The 15,362-nt window shown below is 42.1% G+C and overlaps 1 long non-coding RNA gene across 2 annotated transcripts; it reads left to right on the top strand.

Annotated features, from left to right (window-relative positions):
- Positions 1-200: 200 nt before the first annotated feature.
- On the top strand, positions 201-7,530 carry LOC135417918 (uncharacterized). 2 transcript variants are annotated; one of them, XR_010432267.1, is made up of 6 exons: positions 201-325; positions 2,642-2,818; positions 4,800-4,963; positions 5,721-5,842; positions 5,958-6,128; positions 6,701-7,530. It is a non-coding gene; the product is annotated as an uncharacterized LOC135417918 (long non-coding RNA). The 2 variants fall into 2 exon arrangements; XR_010432266.1 differs by having other exon boundaries at positions 5,677-5,842.
- The last annotated feature ends 7,832 nt before the right edge of the window (positions 7,531-15,362 follow it).

The following is a 15,362-nucleotide window of genomic DNA, read 5'->3' as shown; positions in this document are numbered from 1 at the left end:
CAAAATTCTGTTAAAAAAATACAAACTTCTGGGTTTATTTACTAGAAAAGAGTGTATGAAATCATGGGATGTAAATGTTGTATGTTTTTCATATTTAAGAAATGCTGATTTGCATGGTTTCTGAAAACCCAAACTAGTAATCTGAGACACCACCAGCTTTCAGGGGATGTATTTAATCAAAATGTTATTATTTGCAGGTTTCCTTCTAGCTGAGAAGACACCACCCTTGTTGTAATGTGTTGTATTGGTGACTGGGTAGTTCCAGGGGCTAAAGGGAGATATAAAATCACAGTGAACCCAAGTGACCATTTCGAATCTAACCCAAGTAAGTACTGTTCATTTGATCTTTAATCTTGTATCTGATCAAAGTAGCTATTTTTGATTTAGTCTTTACTCTGGTATCTATCTGATAAAACATATGAGAAATGATTTGACTGTGTCACTGTAATTTGCCAGGCAGTTGTAAGAAATCGTCTCCCAAACTGATGTATTTATTCGGTAGCACCTGTGAAGGAGCTAGCAACTCAATAGGAACAGAAATCCTGTCATCATTAGTCAAAGAACTGACACACTCAAAGGAAAAGAATAAATACTCTGGGCTTTTTCCTGGTTTTCTTGCCTAAATAACAGCACTTCTTTGTTCAAATAACATCTGAGATCTTAGTTAAGCAGTGGAAAGAAGGTGGCTTTATGTATCAAAGAGAAGTGCAGGTGCTAGACATCTTCAGACAAGATGGAAATGCATGTATACACATGTATAGAGCACAGGAGGCTAATTTCAAGTCCTGGGAAAAACAAAATACCAGAGCCTCGAGCACCTCTGTGCCCCATCCCTGGCTGTCGAGGAATATGGTGCAACTTCAAGGTTAAAAATAAGTTGACCCTAAGATGAGGTTTCTCGTTTGTACTAAAAAGAACATTATTTTATTTACCTCATCACTGTTGACAGGATCACCATCAGGAAACAGTCAAGCCTTCTTCTCAATCCTTGCAAGAACTATGGTGTTTATGACAGCTTGAATTCTCTGTTGCCATAATTCAGAGACCTGTATGTCCAATCCCTTCTTAAAACTGGAAAAGGGGGGCTCATGACTCAGTATGTTTCTTTGGTACCTTAAGAAGCTGTCAGGACCCTGTCCCCTGCCCTCTGCCAGGAGGGGTTGACCCTCTGCCCTGAGTTTTGGTGCCTGAGCCCTAGGCACTGTCACCAGAGCCCCACCAAAAGCAGCGCCCCACTGCCCCACAGGGCAGGTTTGCCTCAGATGCAGATTTCCCAAGGACTGAAAATACAACTCAGTGTTGACAGCTGTCCCAGGCTTGTTAGCCCCAAAGAATCCACATTCGGTGCAGTTTCCTTTTTTTACCTAATTCTCTTTAAGGGAGACAAACTATAAGTGGGTTAATATAAACAAAGAGCAAGTAGTCTGTGTAATATAAGAGCAAACATTATAGATTATGAGCTGAGGGACATGGCTCAAAAGGCAGCAATTCAGCAGCCAGTCAGAATCACCAACTAAATTTTTCTTTACTTACTTTAGGGTTTTTAGTGCCCTCTGGAAGGACATCAACAAGATTTAGACACAAGCATATCACTACTGTAATGAATACTGACAAAAAAATTGAGAAATTGGAACTAGAAATGCATTTGCAATACTTCTTCTTTGGGAATTACTACCATAATTACACCAGTTTAGAAAGCAATACCTTTGTAAGTGCTTTTACCCCGTCATGTATCACACAAGGGATTATAGCATTTTAATGACCTTGGTGGCTAAATTGTACAGTACCTATAAAAGTATGAAATCTAGGAGAATTTTTGGCCCCATTGAGGCCATAGAAAATCTCCTACTGACTTCATTGGAGCAGCAAAATCCATCCTAATTTTTCAGGTGTGACCAGCTCCAATCACAAGAGGGGCTTATATTGCCCTCATACTCTTAAAATAAGTGTGAACTGGTACTTTTCATATACGTATGCCACAAATGCCCTGACTTTTATTTCATGAAAGATGTTATGACATGGAATACATTGTTTCTCCATGAAACATGCACCTTTTAAAACCAGCTACTGAAAGGGTGATATATACATCGCTATTTCTCCTGTCACCAAATAAAATGAAATTCATAGACCTGCTCTTAGCTAATGTGATACATGTTTTATGGCTAAATAAGGCCTTGAAAATGAAAATCTTCTGTCCTTCTCATGAGGTACATAGATCCAAATTAAATGAGCAAGTTACGTTAAGGCACCTACAAACCTTGAAAAAGGTGTATTGGCTTGTTCATTCTTCCTCTGGATAATAAACTCACTTGTCAAACATCTAGAGAGCAAGCCAACGGAAGTGAACATTGCCCTGCCTTAGCTTCCTTTATATGTTTTCAGTTTTCTGAAATTGGGCATATCTTCTGTAGATAGGACTATAAGAGATTGATAGATGCCTTAAGATCAGTTTGCGCATGAAAAGGTAATAATTGATCCCTGGCCACTTCATGAACCAGCATTTAGTGTGTTGTGCAACTTCAGAAATAAATCAGAATAACTACTTGAAAAATAAAAGGAGGTAAAAAAGCTCACTTTCCTTCAGCTTTACGAAATATATGTTGTGTTAGAAAAGGTGTTAACTGACAACATGTTTTAACAGACATGGCAATAAATATGTCCAAGCTCTAACATTTTCTCCAGTGTGCAAAATGCCTTTGCAAGAGCCTGGAGAGATTCCCGCTGGTCTCTGCAGGATTTGGCTTGAGCTCCTCTGCAGGAATTAGTTCGTGCCAGTGGAAGTAAATAGGCCCTTGGGGATGCTGCTGCTGCCACTGAGGTATTTATTTTTATAATAACTTGTTGGCCAGTGCAGGGATAGGAAGTCACAACCACAGCTCCTGCATTCGAAACTCCACACCATTCATCCTTATCAGTCAGAGCCCTTTGCAAAGATAGGAATGATAAGAACCACAAACTTGAGGACCTGGCTACCAAACACCTCCTGGCCCCCCGATGGCCACTTGCCATGCTTCTGGGAGCAGCTTCTTTCCCTGTGCTCTGCAGTGCCTGCTGGTGCCTCCCAGTAGCCAACAAGCAAAGCCAACCCCTTGGACCACAGGGTAACTTATGATGAGGGCAACAGATCACGGGATTTTTCTGACTCATACAGAGCCAATAAAACGCATTTCTTAGGAAGGAGCCTCCCTCACTATTTACTATTTCCAGTGGCTGCTCACACTGTGTTAGTATTCAACAATATTTTCTCTAGCTTGGCCCCTTCCTGGCTCACAGAGCCCAGCTCTGTTGGAGAAGCTCTTCTTCTAACCTCCAAAATTGTCACAAACAAATTAATCTGTTCTTACTTTCAAATCAGGTAGGAAGCATGAGGGAAGCACAACTCCCTATTCACTGCCTTCAGGGAAAAGAGGGCAGATTGGTCAGTGACCACATGTCATTAGTCAAAGAAGAAACAGGATTACTCTCCTTCCCTTGCCAGACTCGATCACTCAAAGAAAACTGAAACAGCAGTAAGAGTGAAAGGGCCTGTGATAATGACACAACACTTTCATATCATGCGTGCTCTTTTATCAGCACTTACAGACTCATGAACACAGAGTGAAGCCCTGTAGAATTGGCTGGTTTTCGAATTTTTAAGAGTTGTTTTCCCACTTATTTCCTGTTTTCTTACCCAGCAGGCCCAACCACATCCAGAACCTAGATAATACTTGTGTCAGTATCTCTGCCAGCTTTGTTTAAACTCCCTTTCCTACACTTAAAACAAGCTTGAAGCTCCACTTATTCCCCTTCTGATACATAACTTAAGCAAAACTTGGCTTGAGGCCAACAATATCTATGAAAGGAGACATAAAGCTTGGGCAGAATAGGAAACAGGTAATTCTGCTGCTATTGCAAGTGCTGGAACATAGACGGAGAATTTTCTAATAACCTTCTCCAGCTGCCAGTTACTTGTTCAAAATGAAACACATATACTGTAGGAGGAAGAAGGGTGATGTATTAAAAGAAATGTTGTCTGACATCTGTTTGCCACATGGTAGTCTTAACCAAAAATTTTCCCTCCTCCCAGCTGTTGCCTTGCTATGCACCCATTGGTTGCCTTCTCCACTCCAGCAGTGGCTTTGAACCTACAGCATGATTCCAGAATCTGTAGGCTTTGTTTCATTTTCACCAAGTCCGATATCCCATTGGAGTTCGCCCGGGAAAGCAGTCAGAAAAAGTGACTTGAGAGCTTCAAAACACAGTTTAGAGCATGAGAATCCTCCGTGTTCCGGCAGGAACTGAACCCTCTGCAGTAGGTGGCCTCCATAGAAAATCATGAGCTCCCTGAATATCCACCCAGCCACACAGCAAAGCCTAGGTTAGTGTTGGACAGCTGTAACACCTTCATGATTTGTGAACAAACATCAAAGGCCCCTGAATCCCAGAGTCCTAGCTCCCTCTCCTGGCAGAGCACCGAACCGGGAACAGAAACGGGGGCTGCACGGGGTGCTCCCCCGGCACAAGAAGCCTGAACCTCAGCTGCAGCTGAGCCAAGGGAGATATGGAGGAACTGTGCCCTCAGTAATCAGGAGCTCCTCTCTGTGAGGAGCCCAGTGGTAATCACACAGCTATAGCTTTACCAGCAGATTAATACAGGATTAGCAAAGTCAAAATCTATTCTAGTGAAGAACATCTGTGACATAGCTTTAGCTGCATAAAAAATATGTACTTGAGCACAGATAAAACTTCATTGCTGCGTATTATCTGCAGTTCTGAAAGTTGGGGGTAGTGCAGTTTATTCTCTAATATTCTGACACTAGGCTGACTTGTGCAACTGTGCCATCATTCCTCTCCAACACCGCAGCCTTCTTCTGTTTGCTGATTCCCATACATGCCGAGCCCACAGAGTGCCTCCCCAGACTGTTACTTACTCCTTGAGAAGCACACATATGCCTGGCCAGATAAGAACCTGTCACTACAGCAGGTAATCTACAAATACAGGGGATCTCATTAGTAGTCTCCAGCCCTTCAAAAACATATATTTTGTTTTCATATGTGAAGGCACAGCTTATTGCCTCTCCATTCCAAGTAACGTCCACAACATCCCTGCTTGGTAAAAACACCCACTGTCACCAGTGGGCACAATGTCTGTGGCAGCACCAGAGGTGGAAGTGTGACACCTGCCATCATGGCCCAAGGTTGAGGCAAGGTCCTTCCTGGCCAGCAGCACATGCTTCCACGACTTCAGGGAACGAGCTGGCTCTTAATGGGGCAAAAGAGACTGACCCAACCTGCAAGCTGTGTACAGGTACATGAAATTTGGCCATCTCAGCCACTGACCCTTAGCAACTTGGGTTGAGTACACCAGTGGTTTATTTTGGTAGAATTTTGATTCTGTTAATCTGTGTTTCCACACTGTGGGTGGCTGAAGTCCACTGAAAGCCTCCCTACCAAATGGGTGGGCTGGGATGGCAGGGACAGAGCCTGTTGGCATCCTGCTGTTTCTGTGGAGAAGATGGAAACAAGGTTTCCTGAACAAGAAAAACAACAGGTCTGCTTATAGTAGCCTTTTTTTAGACAATTGTTCGTGGGCTCTTTCAGTCTTTGGCAATGGGGTTACAGCCCTTTTTTATGAGGAGCAGAAGGCAGTTTACAGGTGTGCAAGCTGGTGTCTGCTGTGGATATGTTTTCTTCTAGGTTTCACGCCAGGGCAGTTTTCCCAAACCAGTGCTCTTCCACAGGTCACTGGCTTACTTCAGGACTCCCCTTCACTCTCCAGCATCAACTACAGCTCCTGCTTAAATGGTAAGACCCTAAGCATGTTCTTAGAGGTCCATAAAGCAAAGCCAGAACTGCACAGAAGGTATTTAGTCAAGGCAAAGCTGTGGCTCATAAAATGTCTTATTGTGAGTTGACCATCTTGGTCATAGGAGACTTTCTGTATGTTAATCAGAATTAAATTATTGTTTCTTCCTCAGGGAGGGAAAATGAGATATTGGAGAAGAGAGAGAAAGACAAAGGGAAAAGGATACTTCTGGATATTTCAAAGATGTCTAAACTTCACTTCCAGATTTCCCTGGCATGCTCATCAATTTCATGTTAAGAATTATAAGCAACTTATTTTTTCATCTTCTCTCCAACCAGAGTAGGTAAGCAGTTTTAAATCTGAGAAGCAGTTTGTGGTCTCAAGCAGAGAAAGGGAAGGTGTATCAGCAAGAACGAAAGTTTCCAGCATAGCAGAGCGCTAGATGAAGTGGTGTTAGCCCTGACCAGCAGCAATCCCAGGCAGAGCCCTTCCTCTGAACCTGACAGTCTGCATTTCCTGAATCAACAGGCCCAATGCAGGGCTTGCTCTCACCACCATTACTCATGTAAGAAGCCCTGAAGTTGTGTTGGGGGGGGAGGGTTAGCTTGGGTATTAGGAAAAGGTTCTTTACCCAGAGGGTGGTTTGGTACTGGAACAGGCTCCCAAGGGAGGTGGTCACAGCACCAAGCCTGACAGAGTTCAAGAAACATCTGGATGACACTCTCAGGCACGTGCTGTGACTCTTGGGGTGTCCTGTGCAGGGCCAGGTGTTGGGCTTTGATGACCCCTGAGGGTCTCTTCCAAGTATTCTATGATTTTATAAATTTTTACCTGAGAGGGTGGTATGTATGCCCAGAGGCATAGATGGGAGACCGTAAATGGAAACTAACTCTTTTTCTAATTGTTATTTTGCAGAGCTATGCATCTACAAGTGGAGCTGTCATTCTGCCTCCCAAGTACCTCTTCTGGAAGAGACCTTAAAATGCATTGTTTTGTGTAAAAAAGCATTCATTGCTTTGCTCCCAGCTGCAGCTGATGTAGTAGGAGAGAGCTGCTCATCCTTAGTTTACAGACCAGTTTGGCCACACAGCTTGCTAGGTAAAGACAGGCCAGCACACTCAGATTGGTGCCAGGAATATTGCTGCTGATTGTGCTTACCAAACCATGTTATGTCAGCAGCATCCATGTCAGAGGAGCATGTGCAAGACCAGTTACAGCTAATAAGCCTCTATCTGAGGGAAAAAATGAGACCAGAGTGAGATTTATGACAATTTCAAGCACAGAATAAGCAGTATGAACAGATGAGCCTCAAAGAATGGTAAGGTCCTCTTTACATACAAATATTTTTTGGGGGGGAGGGGAGTGAAGAAGGAATAAAATCAGAAAATAATAGAATGAATTATAGCAAATACTCTTTCTAAGTAAAGTCGTTTTGCATTTCCCATGGGAGTCAGTTGAATGAGAGAAGACAAAAAAAAAGGAAGAGTAGAAACTGCTTGCAACACAGAACAAACCTTGAGTGCCAAGAACATGCTCCAGATTTTTTTAAAGATGCCTGGCTCTTATCTCAGCCTTGATTCATCACAGTTTACTCCCAGAATTATTCAGAATTCAAGGACCTTGCTCCTGTGGGGTTAATGGGTTACATTCAGCATTGAAACCCATGACACAAATAGCTGCTTAATTATTCACTCGAAGATGGTTTTAGTGGCTAATCTAAATAAAAACAGCAACAGCAAAAATTACATTGTTTTACCTTCTGCAGGTGAAATGATTTTTTCTTTTAACTGTATAATCCAGGGCCGTGCACAGGCAGGAGGGGGCCCGTAAAAAGGAGGGGTTGTGCTGCTTGTGACACAAAAGATTAGCATGCTCATGACTGAAGAGGAGGAAAAGGAAAACACTGCCATAAAAGTGACAGTCGAGGTGAAGAATTGTGGTGAATGTGTAATGCACCACTGAAAAGATGCAGAAGAAAACATACCAAACTGGAAGTCTTATCATATCTATCCTGCTATTCCAAAGCACGAATTAATTTGAAAGGAAGAAGCTGCTGTTCTCGTTGGCTCACATAATTTGTTCATAAACACAGGCAAGAAGTATGCTAAAGTGATACAATTACCATAATTACTATTTTGTTCAAAAAATGCAGCGGTGGTTTTCCACCCTGAATTTCATTCAAGCAGCCATTGTGGCTGGTACCAATCAGGAGGTAATGGCACAGACTGCAGCTATTCCAGGAGCAAACACAGTAAATCTCATGCTTCAAATGCACCAGCCACACAGGATGTCAAAGCATATTACAAATACAGGAGCAGGTATCAGCCAGTCCTGGTACAAGGAATTTGTGTGCAGCTAAGCAAAGATAGGTATCAGCCAGTCCTGGTACAAGGAATTTGTGTGCAGCTAAGCAAAGATACAGTGCCAAACCAATCCTGGCAGGCATATGTCGCTCCAATAGCAGGCAAAACCCTTTTAGAGTCAATGGGTCTAAATGTGGGGTTTTTGCAAAGGGTCAAACTTAGCATTAATTTAATTTAGCTCTGTTTTGAAAGCACCCTGTGCAACAGAGAGGAAATAGACATCCCAAAGCATCAAACAGGATCACTTTAAGCCCAAATCATCACTAAATGCAACGCTGCTGTGTACAGGGAATATCAAATTAAGGTGATCATTGCCAACCCCCATCAGCTTCCTGTCTTGCTGCAGCTTCCCAGGGGATGAACTACAGACAGGACTCTCCTGTAAAGCCCTGGTTAAACAGGTATCTGTTTGAGTTTGGATAGGGCTTAAAGCAAAGCAGGCTAAATGACTTGTTCAGTTGATGGCACTTGGCAGTCCTGGTCACCAGTCTCTTGCCTTCTCACTCTGACTTGCTGTGCTAACTGGTCTGATGCAGGTGAGGTGGGAGTATGTTTGTTAAGCCAAAACATTTTTTAACTTTAAAAAAAGAGATCTTTCATCTGTAAAGTACCCAAGCCAGAGCTATTTAAAAGATTAAGTTTGAGTTCAAGTTCTGAGACACCTCCAGATTTCTATTCCTTCCTCCTGTTCCTCACCCCATGATATTATTTCCTCATGTCATTGAAAAAGAGGGGAGCAAAAGGGGAAAAAATAATGGCAAAAATGTTAGAATAGCCATATTTTTGATTTTGTCTCTTTCTTTAAACATTTGAAAAAGTTGATGTTTTTTAAAACAGAGAAAAAGATTTAGGCTGTATGCTTTGCATTTTTCTCTGTGATATTTCATACTGCTCACTGGTCAGATGAATGTTAGTGTTTGGATAAATTGGGAATAGAAGGACGGTGGTGTATTCTTCATAGAATTAACATAAGGATTGCATTGTCAAGCTTATACTGGAGAAAAGCTAGAGGGTGATCATTTTGTGTTTGGCACAGAACATAAAGGGTTTCTTCCTGTGTGCCACTAAAAGTAAGGGATTGTTCTGCAAGTGACAGTGGAGGAAAGGGAGTTTTGTGCTTGTGTCACAGAAGGAAGAGGATTACTGTGCAAACGATGCTCAAGGAAAAGGATTAAACCGTGTATGACACAGAGAAGCGAGGTCATTGTACAGACACCACAGAAGGAGCAGGGTGCTGTGGCACAGGCTGGGAAGGATTCTTTAAAAGTCAGAGTGAAAATTAAAAAGAGAGGAGGACTATAATTTTGTGAATGTGGCTGGAAGACAAGGTTTCTTATGAGCAAAAATAAGTAAAGGAAGAAATGGCTGTACTCCTAAGTCAAGAAGTACTTGCTCATTTTACAACCAAGCACCTACATTTTTCAGACAAAACAGAGTGCAGTGCCACTCATTAGTTTAAAGGAATACACATACTTTGAGCAATAATTGAATGATGATATCTCACAGAAATACTTTGTGATCTTGAACTCAACCGCCCTTCAGACAAGAAGTTGGCTCCCTCTTAGATTTTTTTTTTCCTTATCCCTTTAAAGAAAAGTGCCTCACAAATCACCATATCCTTCTCAAGACATAAGGATATTGTTCCCAAAGTAAACCACAGATGAGACTGGGTGCCGCATGCAAGCACTGCTAGTCTGCTGGGCATGCAGCACTTTCCTTCTTGGTTAGGAATCCCAGCATCCTAGCTCTAAGATAGATGGTTCTTATCTACATATGCATAGAGAAGCAGAGCAAGCCTAGGCAGATTTTTGTTGTTGCTGTTTCCTTAGAAAAAAAAAAAATTAAAAATATCCTGTTTCATAGGAAAAATATATATGAAACAAAAGGTTTTCACTTTCCTCATGATACCTGTGAGAAGTGTTTCAGGCATTCTCTGTGAAGATAGAAATTCACATTTCCACATTGCAGCAGCCACTAAACCCCGACTTTGGCTGTGCTTTTGTAAGACATTATAGGCAATGGAACATGTTTGAGGTGAGTGCTGTGGTGCACTGCACTGTTTTTGTATCATGAGAAAGGAGAAGTAAAATGTGAAGATAAGAATTATTGCTACCTTTTTTATGCCAGTTGCTGGTTCAAGACTTTCCAGCTATTTGGGGATTTGTTTGTTTTCACACAATGATCCTGACATCCAGTTACTCATAACATGTCACTCTCAAGAGCACTGCAACACTTTGTACCAGGAACTGCATTTCAGAGGTGAACCCGGGGTCAAACGCATTCCTGCTAATTGTACTGATTGCAGGAAAGTTATTCTACCATTGAATTTGTTCTCTGAAGTTAAAGGGGGAAGCTGCTAATTGCTTTTAAGGAGGACCCAGAAAAATGACTGGAGGCTGCACAGTAACTCCCTGCCCATGCCCGCCCAGCACGCACAAGATAAGAGCTGCTAATCTTTTGGGGGAGTGTGGTATGTGAGGGGGACGTGCAGTTCAAACTATGCGAGGGCTTGGAGGGGGAGATACAAACAACCAGTGACAGAAAAGGGGTTCTGTATGTCCACACATTCTGTACTGCTGGTACTCACTGTGTAGAAGAAATCTACTGCACTGATCTGATTTCTTCAAAGCTGCCACCAGTGCAGGGGCATGACCACTGGCCCTTTTCTGCAGTGTTTCTACAATGCTCTGAATGTCCTCAGGCTCCACAAAGTCTACATCTACTAATACCATGATTCCACCAGGCAGCATATGTGTTTCCTTCCTGATCTAGCTTTTTCTTATAATTTTCCTACCTACCAAATCTGAAGTCTCTCTTTGAGTTGAAAAATTCATGGTTAGGGCAAGGAGAGACACACAAGGTCTAGTTTGTGCAGAATATCACAGAGCAGTTCTGGCTCGTTGATGTGCAATGTCACGAGGACAAACAAACTCTGCTTCTCCACTATAATTCATGATTTGGTATATCGAGCTAAACCTCTACTCATCATCCTGGTTTAATTATTTTGGTTCTTCCACTTTCCCCAGAAATCCTAGCTCCCCAAACCTTTCCTACTCAGAAGTCCAAGTTCTGAAAACTATCTGGAATGGTATCTCATTTTTGAAGTATTTCTGTTGGCCAAGTCATCCTGCACCTCATTGCTGAGAAGAGTGCAGCCCTGCAGAGGAAGGGTAACTGCCTGGGGTTTGGCAAAGTTTGCCAGCTTCCTGCGTGAGAAATTGTATGGGGAACACGTAAGAGGATGTGTATGCTGAACTTCTCCAAGCTTGGGCTGAAATCCACGACAGAGGAAACTAAATAGAAATTTGCAACAACCTGAGATTGCTTAGTTTGCAGGGCTCTTACTAGTGGCTACCTTAGGAGATGGAGAAAACAGCAGTCTGTCTTGTTTTAGGAATTACTCTATCTTTGCAGAAAAAGCACCAGAGGCTGTAAAGATTTCAACTGACAAAAGTTTTGCTCCGAGTTCTTTGGGAGGGTGTCAGACTGACTTCTTATATTAAGCTCCAGCTGTCATTTTCCTTTGCCTGCTGTATGGTACTGCTGGATGCAGGCTCCCATTTGAAGCTCTTGGCTTTTGAGACAGAGCACCTCATCATGTTCAGGTAGACTGCTGCAAGTACACACCTTTCCATATGCCTTTGTTGAATGAGACCAGGAAGGAGGGGAGGGAATTGCCCTGACAGTTGAAATTTAGCAGCTCTGGTTCACTGCTCGGTGAAGTTATTGGGAGACTTTCTATTGGCCTCAAAAGGTAAGGAACAGGGCATAAGGACCAACATGAACAGAGTAATTCTCTTTTATGCAAGGGAAAAGGTAGAGTAAAACCAGCTAAGAATCAAAAGCTGAATGTTACATGTCCGATTTGAAATGTACTTGTAAGAGGTAAAGGTTACCTGAAAGTGACCTAAATAAGACTGGGCTCTTGAACTATTTCTTATAAGGGGTCTGCAAAATATCCACAATGCCATTTGCAGGCATTCCCCCATGCCAGCATGTGGCCTGGGCTCAGGCTTCAGCACACATCTCCTTGGAGGCAGGCAGTGACTGTGGAGAAAGCTTTGCACTGGAATCAGGGGAAACTTCACCTCGAGTTTCTCTGGTTTGGAATGAGTCAATGTTGACTTCAACCTGATCTCTATAAGGAAGCTGAAGATAAACCTCTCAAACGAAAAATGTGATCACCAACCACATGCAAACAACATCAATGCTGCAATACAAGCAGAGATGAACTATCTGAGTTGATCCTTCTGGTGCTATTGGGTGCCAGTTGGGGATGAGTGGCTGACACTGGCCCCAAGGGAGCTGTGGTTTTAGAATGGGAGTTATTTCAATTGTCATTAGGTCCACACTGTACCAACACTCCTTCCGTGGGCAGAAACAGCAAAGACAAGCAACAGTATGGCTGTTTTTCTGTTAGGTAAGTGTCTAACAAGGTGGGTTTACTTGCAAAGGAATGGACCGTGGCCCAGGTAAAAGTGATCTGGTGGCACGAAGGTCTTCCATAATTTTGCTCTTCCCACAGGCTGGTATTTTGCAACCTAAGGTTTCAGTTCAGACCCATTGTTCAGTAAAACATTTGAAAGCAAGGCAGAGGGAAATCCTTTTCTTGTTAACTCACCTGTATTGCAAGGGTTTCTGTTTTATCTGTTGAAGGTGATGAAATTGCTAACCCAAACAGCTCCCTGCCCTTCATTTAGGGATTAGTGACTTCATGAGCACAAGAACAAACATAGGGTGCTGAACTTAGAGCTTGGCAAGTTCAAAGCCTCCCAATCTGAGATGAGAAAGCAAGGGAACACTCGCAGCAGTGACAGTATTTGAGTCTTCTAACAAATGAAGAGACCTACAAGCTAGTGATAAAGGCTGGGGAACCAATCAGCCAAGCCCATCCCCAGTGTAAACCTGGTATTCTTCCAATTCAAACAATGGAAAAGGGGCAAACAAGAAAAATCCTTGGTAGCAAATGAGATTAGATGAAGCAAACAGTAAAGACTCTCCTGTAGCTGCAGTTCGTCATGCAATTAGTTTCTTAACAGCTTCACCATTCAGATGGCCTCTTCCCTGGCACAGTGCCACGCCAGCCAAATAAATCAGCTTTACATACACGACTGTCAGACAGAACTGCAGCTCCAGCACTCCCAAGGTAAGCTAGAAGGCTCAATTGAAAGGAAGAAGGAAGAGAGACCTGAATAGATAGGGGGACACAGGTCAATGATGAAAGGAGAGTGTAGCCAAATAGCACTGGACTAATACTTGGAGGTATCCAGCAGCCCCTACAGAATATCAGGGCTTGCAAAAGCAGTTTGTAAACAAAGGCCCTCGTGTCTCTGGCCCTGTCATTGAGATTAAATGCTATCATTGGGAATAATGGTGAAGTGGAATGCATATTTAATTAGAGAAATCAATGAACCCAAATGATTGGGAGGGGGCAAATCATTAAGATCCAGCCCCTGCTGCCCCTACTCAGCAATATTTCAGACTGCCAGCATTGCAAGTGGGTCTGATGTGTGGTACCTCATCAGCAAAGCAGAGTGGATTTTTGTGGTTGCTGTTTTTTACATGGAAGTGCTGTGAAGGGAATAGGAAGCAGGTTGCTCTGCTCATGTGAAAGCTGCCATTTTCAGAAGTGAAAGCAGTCATTAGGAAAGAGAGTGAGCAATACACACCGGGGCAAAACCGAAACTATTGGACTCCAGGGTTAGTCATGAATGGGCACAGTCACACCACACAGACACATTGGGCAGGATAAAATAATACTTTTTTCCACAGCAGTATTGCTTTTGGAAGTTGGTTGAAAATTATTTGACAGAATCCTTTTTACCTGTAGACATTATTTTGTCAAAAAAAATTTACCAGTGTGTATGTCAATTGCAGGGAAAAAAATCACAGCATATTTTTCTGAAATGTTTTGGGGTTTGTTTATTTTCTCTCATAGTAGTTTAGAAAGTGTAGAGTAGAAGAGTGAAAGTAAAACTCAGCACCTGATCTCTGACTGAGAGCCAACATTTCATTGCACTGGGCATTTTCACTTCATTTTTGTTTGGTTTTATTATATGTTGAAATTTAAAAAAAAAAATTATTTCTGGGCAATTGTGTTATCTAATGCTCAGGTAACTCTAGGAAAATGTCCCTGACTTCATACAAGCAGATGTAAAATGGGGACCATGTTGTTTTAGGGGCTTATACACAAGGAAGCAGAATTGGCATTTTCTGTAACATATGCAAGAGTTGACTGAAAAAACCTATGAAGTTTTGCAGTAAGTAACCCTATAAATCTATTTGGTTTTGTGGTTAGGAGGGGGGAAGAGATAAAAATTGACCAATAAAATGCTTCACAAAAATAGTGTGCTGATCTGAATCAAGAAAGGAAATTATTTAAATTCCTTGGAAAAGCCTGGCTATGTAACATGCCTTGTAGCTCCCCTAGAACACTGTGGAAGGGAAGGAATTTTCTTGCAACAACATTTTGGGATTAACTGAGCTATTTTGCCCAAGGCATGATTTAAGGTACCTTCTTATTTAACACAATTCACGCCAGTTTTTGCATAAGAAACCCTACTCTGCAAGTATTTCTAGTGCAATACCACTGAAGTCAGTGAGTTTACACCGAGGATGAATTTGCCCTCATCCTATTTTCTTTACTTTATTTATTTGACTTGGAAAACAGAATTACCCCAAATTAGTTATTTATTGGATCTAAAAAATTGGCACTCCTTTGGAAAAGCATTTAAAGCCAATTACAAGAGTTCCCGCTCAAGTTGATACCTGTCACTCCAAAGCAGTGCAACACTCATGATCACTTCAATGGATACTTCTAGACGAAATGATCTGGCCTGCTGCAAACCAGCTGAATTAAAAACAAAAAGTAGCATTTGCATATTAATGACTAATTTCTCCACTTGAATCCGTGGAACTACCACTGACTCATAATCCAGTTCCTAAAGCACTTCTGGTAATATGAAGACTTTGCCTTTGGCTTCTGTGGGAACGGTTTGTGGCTTTCGGAAGGCAAGATGCTCACCCTATCTCATTGCAACTTTTGTTTCTTTATCTAAAGCAAAGGGTTACTTTTTTTAGCAAGTGAAAGAGAAAATGTGTTGGTCTACAAACAAATCTAAAGACTTATGAAGATGATTCAGTATCGTAAAATGCTGTTAAACTCCTCTGTCATCAGATCTACAGGTATTTTATGATATGTTTAATTTACTGGA

The sequence above is a fragment of the Pseudopipra pipra genome, chromosome 8 (genome assembly GCF_036250125.1).
Source record: "Pseudopipra pipra isolate bDixPip1 chromosome 8, bDixPip1.hap1, whole genome shotgun sequence".
NCBI classification, from domain to species: domain Eukaryota; kingdom Metazoa; phylum Chordata; class Aves; order Passeriformes; family Pipridae; genus Pseudopipra; species Pseudopipra pipra.
The sequence above is the reverse complement of the archived record's forward strand: the minus strand, read 5'-3'. Positions and strand labels throughout refer to the sequence as shown.